Source organism: Pristiophorus japonicus, chromosome 17 (genome assembly GCF_044704955.1).
Source record: "Pristiophorus japonicus isolate sPriJap1 chromosome 17, sPriJap1.hap1, whole genome shotgun sequence".
NCBI classification, from domain to species: Eukaryota; Metazoa; Chordata; class Chondrichthyes; family Pristiophoridae; genus Pristiophorus; species Pristiophorus japonicus.
Window position 1 is genome coordinate 98,839,567 of NC_091993.1, and position 9,566 is coordinate 98,849,132.

Sequence of the window (9,566 nt, forward strand, 5' to 3'; positions counted from 1 at the left end):
ATTGACAATATCCATTTTGTGTGTATTTCACTGAAGTTCATTATTCGCAAGAATATCCTGTTGGGTGTCTTATGATATCTCAATAAACATTTAAAATATTTTTATCAAGAACATGTTGTTTAAAAAAAGTTTTGAAAAGTTTTTTTTTCATGGGTTATTAAAAGATGGAATGTACTACCACAAAGTGGCTTTTGAAGCCAAGTCATGAAATTTAAGAGGGAATTAAAAGTAACAAAGGAAAATATTAAAGGGTATGGGGAAAGAGCAGATAAATGGTTATTGAATAGACATCTTCAATATAAAGCTACCACCCATATTCAATATGAAGATACCACCCAATATAAAGCTTTTCATCCCATAAAGCTATGGGATGAATAGGCTTCATGTGTGCTGACATTTCTATCACTATGAAAATATTTAATTTAATTTTAAAAGATTACATTTCAGGCTACACAGTGGTGGGCAAGTGTGTCTCTTGGAGTCCCATGAATTTTAAAGATCGATAAGTGGGATTCATTTATATGATGAATGGAATCGAGTGATATTTCCTGTTATGCTATTACAGGACTTATGATTAGAAATCTTGAAGCAAACATTTTTTTTGCTCTCAAAATGGATAAATCTTTATCGCAATTCATTGTCTTTTGCCTCTTGTGAAAATGCTTCATTTCAATGCAAGCGAAGAAAGTAACTTCTCATCACAAAGGCGGTCCCAAACCTACTGAATAACATGCACTGAATAAAATGGATCTCATGAATCATCCTTCCCCAAAAGCTTTGCAATGTACCATCACAGCTTGCATGCCTGACCAATTTACCAACAGTGTAGCATACCATTTTGGATCCATAGAAGTATTTATGTTCACACTAAAGATTTCAAAATGCAAAGGTGTTGACAAACAACTGTAGGCACATTCATGGTGTAATCAAAATATGCATAGAATACCAACTAAAGTAACCAGTGAAGGATTATACTCAGGACATGCTATCTAACCCTACCATATCTCCTTGGATTGCTGGTGAACTCAGGGAAATTCCAGCCTCCCCAATCTGTCTGAACTTCCAAACAGGGATGCTGCTGGACAGAATACTACTAATGGTTCTGCACTCAATAGAATTTGCATGTCAACCCAATGCCTGTTCCATGGCAGTGGCCTTAGCAACCTATTAATAAAGTACTTGAACACAATGAACACGTCAAGCAGGTAAACAGCTGCATTGCGTGTCTTTGAAATGGTCTTTTGCATATCAGACTGTAACCTATATACGCTACAGCCTGCAGATGCAAATAGCAGTAATTCATATTTAAAATATCCAGTTGCCTGTCCAAACACACTGACATATATAGCCTTACTTACTGTTAGAAATTTGACTGAAACTTCCCATTTGTCTTAAAGATCTAGGGGACCAATTTGGGATCTGCAACACACGTTTTTTTTTCATTACGAGGCCTCTTAATCGACAGAAATGGCATCCGCAATGCGCGTGCATACTTCCGATAGGAAGTGCGCCGACGCCATCTTTCCCAACGACTGCCGGCAGACAGATCATGACGTCAATCCGTGAGTAATGCGGATTTGACGCCAGCGCTGCCATTTTGGATCTCCACACTCCAGGCTATGCCCTCTCTTAGCCTTGCACAGATGAACACGCATTAAACGGCATGAAGGACCCCCGCCCCCACACAAGTGCTATTTAAAGGGATCATCAACTATTAACAGGTTAGTTGCTGGATCATTTCTTCTGGCTGTTGCTGCAATTCGATGCATTTTGGGTAGTTTTCCATACTTGTTAAAAGTTTCAAAATTCTACAGGGAGTGGTCTGGCTGGTGCTGAAGTACTTTTTTGGTGACATAAACCATTGCTTCCAGACATGGGTGGCCTTGTAGGGCTTCCTCTTGGCATTGAGCATGACGGGGAGACTGAGTAGAAGCCAAGCTGCTGGAAGAGGGAGGGGAGGGGGAGAAGGGCTTTCAGTCGGAGGCCATATATGTAGAGGGTGTTTAGGGAGCAACTCTTTTACCTAAACCTTAGCAATGACCAATGCTTGAGGCGACATCACTTCACAAAAGAAGTTGTGACTGAAATCAGACACCTGCTGCAGCTACAACTTCAAGCTCAGAGCAGGGTAAGGACCACAATGCCTATGGCTGTTGAGGTGACCGTGGCTCTGAACTTTTATGCATCTGGCTCCTTCCAGGTTGTTGCTGGAGATATAAGCAACATCTCTCAGCTCGCAGTGCACTGTTGCATAAGGGAGGTCACTCGGGGTTCTCCGTGCAAAGAGAGATAACTGCATCTCATTCCCTCTTGCCAGAGACAAGCAGGCAGAGTGAGCACGTGGGCCCTTGGCTCGGCCATTTACCTGAACCGAAAGGGATTCCACTCCCTGAATGTGCAGCTGGTGTGTGACCACAGGCAGCGGACTATGCAGGTCAATGCCTGGTATCCTGGCAGCAGTCACGATTCGTTCATCTGTGGCAGTCCTCTGTGCCAGCTGTATTTCAACCACCATGGCAAACCAAAGGGTGGCTACTGGGCGACAGGGGTTATGTACTCATGACATGGCTCATGACTCCGGTCCGGATCGCATGCACACGTGTACAGTAGGCATATAACGAGAGCCATGCTGCCTCAAGGAATCTTAGAGCAGACGATTGCCATCCTCAAGCAATGCGTCCACTGCCTGGACTGCTCTGCTGGAGCCCTGCAGTACTCAGCTGAGCAGGTCTCAAGATTTGTCTCTGCGGCATGCTGCACAACCCACACCCGTTGATTGCACTGCAGGAAGGACGGCAACACTCATTGCCATGCTTTGTGTGCGCAGCCAGGGCTCCCTGCGCTGTTCATTGGTTGTAGCATCAGCAGGGGTCCCAATATCATTAATGCCAAGAATTACTTAAAGCTAGTCTGCACCTCGTAATGGGGAGGTGCATTGTGGCTGCTGGTGGTGTTGATATCGTTCTGAATATTGTGCTGTGGAAGAATCAACAATGGCTAACCAGATCTCAAAGCTTTCACATGCTGCCAGCTATTCAACCATGACAGCCAGATCACCCAAACATAGTGCACGACACTCACTGACACACTTCCCTCTTTCTTGTAGGAGATGGTGGTGCACAGCAAGAGGCAGCAGGAATTAACGGGAGAGGGAGAAGTACAGCTGCACCTATTAACCCGTAGAATTGCAGCAACAGACTGAAGAAATAATCCAGCTACTAATCTGCAGTAGTTCATGATCCCCTTAAGTAGCGTTGGCAGGGGTGGTGGGGGGGTGGGGTCCGCAATGCAGTTTAACATTGTGTTCAGCTGTGCAAGGTTAAGAAGAGGGCGTAAGTTGGAGCGGGAAGCTCCAAAATGGCAGCGCTGGTGTCAAATCAGTGTTGCACTACATGCTGCCACTGGCTGTTCAGTGCACCCGCACAAAGCCCTTTATAAATATGGCATCCGGCGCAATTCCCGTCAGGTTGGCGTGCGCGTCGCAGATGCCATTTTGGTAGTTCAAGAGGCCTCGTTGTGCCCAAAATACCGGTGCTACATAGCTCAATTTCACTCCCCCATATCTTTGACTGTCTGAGGTTAAAATATTCTGAGGTTGGGGATGATTTATGACAAGTAGTAAAAGAGTGGATCTCAGAAATGTTGGTGAGCTCAGCCATCCTTCATCTTAATACACGCTTGAAATGATAGATTATTTCCCGTAACAAATAATAACATAATGAAGATTTCCCATGAATTTATAAATAGGTAAACCAATCTTTCATTGAAACCTCTGTGGAATCAGTGTTTAAATTATAACTGCCAGTATTAATCCTCATTCCAGAGACACATCGCCCTCATGCAAATATAATTTAAAATAAGAATGGTCAAACTATTTGGAAATTAAAAGATGTCCCAAAGCACTTTAAAACCAATGAAGTACTTTTTGAAGTGTAGTCACTCTTTTAATGCAGGAAACATGGCAGTCAATAGCACACAGCAAGCTCCCACTAACAGCAGTGTGATAATCACCAGATAATCTGTTTTTGTTATGTTGTTTGAGGGATAAATATTGGGCAGAACACCAGGAACAACTCTCCTGCTCTTCTTCGAAATAGTCCCATTGGATATTTTACGTCCACCCGAGAGAGTAGACAGGATCTCGGTTTAATATCTCATCCAAAAGACAGTGCAGCACTCGATCAGCACTGCACTGGAGTGTCAGCCTAGATCTTTATGCTCAAGTCTCTGGAGTTGGGCTTGAACCCACAACCTTCTGATTCAGAGGTGAGGGTGTTACTAACTGAGCCATGGCTGACACTATAAAATATAAGAACTTGCTGCCCAGATCTGAACTGGCTGATCATCCATGACCAGTGTAGTGGTGGGAGACAAAGTTCATTTAAGGCAGTCATGCACCACAGACACGCCTACATTTGTGGCACTCTACATGTGTAGGAAGTGGTGCGCCCAATGTGTTTGGCTCTTATAATTGCATAAATCATATCTGCCTGCCCCTGCCTCAGCCCATCTGTTGCTGAAACCCTCCTCCATGCTTTTGCTAACCTCCCGACTGTTTCAATGTTCTCTTGGCCCGTCTCTCATCATCCACCCTCTGTAAACTTCAGCTTATCCAAAGCTCTGCTGCCCATGTCCTGACTTGGGCCTGTCCTACTCAGGATTATTCAACAGCCCATAGTGCTTCCAACAAAAGATAAGTTCATTATTTTGTGGAGTCAGGAGGAGTGAGAGTGTTCCTCCGACTCCACAGGAGTCATAATCGGCCCCCACCTCCTCCGTAACCCACTCCAAACTACCCTCCCAGGACTTACCTGAGGATCCAGTGAAGCAGGAGGCTTAACATTGATCCCTTCACTCAGGCGAGCTGCCCATGTTAGCTATGAGTATGCTAACAAGACCCGATGACTAATTTCCATCGATCCAATAACCTCTCGATTTGGGTACGTAAAATCTCATATATAGAGAAGAAAGACTTGCATTTATATAGAGCCTTTCACAATCTCAAGATGTTCCAAAGTGCTCTACAGGCAATAAAGTAATTCTGAAGCATCATCACTGTTGTAATGCAGGAAACACTGCTGCCAACTGATGCACAGCGAGGACCCACGAACTGCAATGTGATAATGATAAGATGATATGTTTTTAGGTGTTGGTTGAGGAATTAAATATTGATATGACACTGGGGAGAATTCCCCTGCTGTTCTTCGAATAATGCCATGGGATCTTTTCTATCATCTGAGGCCAGACGGGAGCCTCAGTTTAATGGGTCATCTGAAAGGTGGCACCTTGGATAGTGCAGCACTCCCTCAGTACTGCACTGGAGTGTCAGCCTAGATTTTATGCTTAAGGGATTTGAACCCAAGATGTCCAGACTCAGAGGCGAGAGTGCTACCCACTGAGCCATGGCTGATGCATTTTTGATATATTTGTATATCCACGCCCCTAAATGGTTAGATCCCACAATGTCATTTCAAGTCTGCCTTTAGTTGAGAGGATGGAGTGATAGGAACCACACTCAATCCAAAATGATCAGCTAACGTAATCAGTAGATTTATAAGGTGCATAATAAACTGAACCTTCTAAACTTTAACCTCTTCGGAGATGGGTTTTTTTCATCATCGAAGAGGATTCCATTTAGTGGCACATATGAGTTAATAAAATTCAACTTCGACAGGGAAGCAAACATGAATAATAAGCACAATCGGGACGTCTGCACAGGAGTCCAGTTCCCAAAGTTGCAATCACGATATTGTACAGATTTGCTATAACTGTGTGTGTGTGTTTGTTTTATTATAGCATCACTTCCCTCAGGACAATAAACAGAAAGTTCTGTCCTCCAGCTGAAGACCTTTCCAGTATCGAGAGAGTCTACCAAGACCGTCCATTTATTAGATTGAGTGTACTGGAGAGTGTTAGCGATGAGTGAGCACCACTGTTTGATAAAGCACATGTGTTGCAGTCTGATCTGCTTAGAAATGATTGATTCTGGATGTCAAGCGATTGCTTGGGCTACAATTTCAACTTTGAAGTTTTGACGGAAATTAGACCTACGAGACACAGTTCTGTGGATTCTTAATGTAAGACAGATAGTGCCTTTTCTAAGAAAGTAAAGTAAATTTAAGGGCACAATAGTACATTTCTAGAAACAGTAAAGTTAATATGGATCAGGATATGTTTTCTCCTCAGGCTCCCAGAAAGTCTAAGGGGAATTGTTGTCTCCCTGGGCGAACTAATTGTGTAAAAATCATGCAGTGCGACACTGAAAACATTAAAACCAATTTCAAATAAAACTATAAATACTTTAATTCTGATGCCCTGACATTTCTTATATTATTTTTCTTCCCTAATGTTCCATATTCCCTTTGTTCCTTTCAAAACAAATTCCAACCAAAATACTTCATTATACTTAGTTAGCTTTAATTTTCGATTTCCTTTTCTTATACATGCCCGCTCCATGCAACATCTGAACCTCGACATAAATTTAATTTTACAATGTCACAACACAGAATTAAAGTTCAACTAAAAAAAATTATAACAAAGAGAAACTTCAAATATGCACTAAACAAGGACAATGGTTTTACATTCAGTCTCATTTATGAAATCCAAATCTAAACACTTCAATATGTACACACAACACAATTGGTTAGAATGGGCAAACACTTGTACACAACTTAACAATGAAATCATTAAATACGGAAGAGTCAATTTGAAACTGCTTACCATTTCAATACATCATGCAGCTGCAGTTCCTTCTCATTCAAAGCCAGGACATTAATCCACTTTTTGGTACTGTGGAAACTCCTTTCAGTAGCTAGGACCTCCTGTATGGCTCAGAAACATGGACCATGTAGAGTAGACACCTCAAGTCACTGGAGAAATGCCACCAACGATGTCTCTGCAAGATCCTACAAATCCCCTGGGAGGACAGACACACACTAACGTTAGCATCCTTGACCAGGCCAACATCCCCAGTATTGAACCACTGACCACACTTGATCAGCTCCGCTGGACAGGCCACATCGTTTGCATGCCAGACACAGGACTCCCAAAGCAAGCACTCTTCTCAAAACTTCTTCACGGCAAACGAGCCAAAGGTGGGCAGAGGAAACATTACAAGGATACTCTCAAAGCCTCCATGATAAAGTGCAACATCCCCACTGACACCTGGGAGTCCATGGCCAAAGACCGCTCGAAGTGGAGGAAGTGCATCCGGGAGGGCGCTGAGCACCTCGAGTCTCATCGCCGAGAGCATGCAGAAATCAAATACAGGCAGCGGAAAGAGCATGCGGTAAACCTGTCCCACCCACTCCTTCCCTCAATGACTGTCTGTCCCACCTGTGACAGGGACTGTGGTTCTCATATTGGACTGTTCAGCCACCTAAGGACTCATTTTTAGAGTGGAAGCAAGTCTTCTTCAATTCCGAGGGACTGCCTATAATGATGATGATGAGGAGCTAGGGTATGAAGCATGCAATCTGCTGCAAACAATTCATGCACTTTGACTCGACAATATACCAACAGAGTAATTAATGCACCTAAATCAATGCTTCAGCAGTATGAGAATATCAGCGTACATAAATGTGCATGCCTACTTGTATTATGCTGTACTGGTGTTTGGAGATAATGTAAACAAACCAGAAGAGCTATCAAAGTTATTACATTTTTGCATTGTGATCAACTGTTCCACAGTACTTTCTGAAAAATGAACAAATCTATCAGCCAGAACAGTGCATCTGTCACCTTCTGAACACAACTAAACATCACTGTGTCTTGATTTTTGCTGTTGTGTTCCTGGTACAGATGAGACTGCATACAGGGAGGTTAAAGTAACAGTGACCTCAGTCTTTATTAAGGCACTCCAGAGTGAGGAACATGCCTTAGGGGCCTGCTTATATACAGTGCTCCCAAGGAATGCTGGGATCCTTTTGGACTTCAGGGGATGCACTCCCTGGTGGCGGAAAATGGGAGTGCATGCTTTACAGATACACAACATCACTCGCCCCCCAAAGTCAGAGTGAAAACTATTTACAAGGTGAGGCGGTCGGGAGCCTTTCTTTCCCTGGTGGACCGCTTCAGTACAAATGTCTGTTCTTGTGTGTTGGCTGTGCCCTCGCTGGGCTGGTGTGTTGTTGGCCCTGCAGGGCTGCTGGGTGAGCCTGGCCTTGCTGGGCTGTTGGGCATGATGGGTTCGATTTCCTGGTCCGCGGTGGTGTCGTTGATCCTTTAGGTGTGTGTTGTGGGCTTGAAAAGGTGGCGTCTGTTGTGGGTTGTTCAGGGCAGTCTATGAACTACAGCCTCGTTTGGTCCAGGTGCTTTCTGCAAATTTGCCCATTGTCTAGTTTGACTACAAACACCCCACTCCCTTTTCTAGCTATCACCGAGTTTACCACATACACAGGGTCATTCAGATCAATTTCCCGTAACACAATGGCACGATCAGAGTTTACATTTTGTTGCTGCTGCCTGCTGTCTACCTGATCATGCAGGTTGGGATGAACCAGCGAGAATCTGGTTTTAAGTGTCCTTTTCATGAGTAGCTCAGCCAGGGTCTCATGCGGTAACTGAGCAGAACTCGGGACAGGCAGGTTTGGAGTGAGCCTTCTGTGACTCGTTTATGGCTCTGTTTGATTGTTTGTACTGCCCGCTCTGCCTGCCCATTGGAGGCTGGTTTAAATGGGGCCGAGGTGACGTGTTTGATCCCATTGCGGTTCATGAATTCTTTAAATTCGGCACTGGTGAAACATGGCCCGTTGTCACTGACCAGTATGTCAGGCAGGCCGTGGATGGCAAACATGGCCCTCAGGCTTTCAATGGTGGCAGTAGCGGTGCTTCCCGACATTATTTCATATTCAATCCATTTTGAAAAAGCATCCACCACCACCCGGAACATTTTACCAAGAAACGGGCCCGCATAGTCGACATGGATCCTCGACCATGGTCTGGAGGGCCAGGACCACAAACTTAGTGCTGCCTCTCTGGGCGCGTTGCTCAACTGAGCACACACGCTGCATTGCCGTACACAGGACTCTAAGTCAGAGTCGATACCGGGCTACCACACGTAGGATCTGGCTATCGCTTTCATCATTACAATACCCGGGTGTGTGCTGTGGAGATCCGAGATGAACGTCTCCCTGCCCTTTTTGTGTAGCACTCCGCGGTTACCCTACAACAGGCAGTCTGCCTGAATGGACAGCTCATCCTTTCGCCACTGGAGCGGCTTGATTAGCTCTTGCATTTCAACGGGGATGCTGGCCCAGCTCCCATGCAGTACACAGTTTTTTACTAGGGACAGCAGAGGATCTTGGCTGGTCCAAATGCTAATCTGGCGGGCCGTGACATGTGTTTTATCATTTTCAAATGCTTCCATGACCATCAACAAGTTTGCAGGCTGCGCCATTTCCACCCCCGTGGTGGGCAATGGTAGCCGACTGAGAGCATCCGCACAGTTCTCGGTGCCTGGCCTGTGGCGGATGGTATAGTTATACGCTGATAGCGCGAGTGCCCACCTTTGTATGCGGGCTGAGGCATGAGTATTTATCCCCTTGTTTTCAGCGAACAGGGATATG

At 44.7% G+C, this 9,566-nt stretch overlaps 1 long non-coding RNA gene across 1 annotated transcript; it reads left to right on the forward strand.

Annotated features, from left to right (window-relative positions):
• Nucleotides 1-1,610: 1,610 nt before the first annotated feature.
• On the forward strand, nucleotides 1,611-6,305 carry LOC139228241 (uncharacterized). The gene is made up of 2 exons (XR_011587531.1): nucleotides 1,611-1,721; nucleotides 5,797-6,305. It is a non-coding gene; the product is annotated as an uncharacterized lncRNA (long non-coding RNA).
• The last annotated feature ends 3,261 nt before the right edge of the window (nucleotides 6,306-9,566 follow it).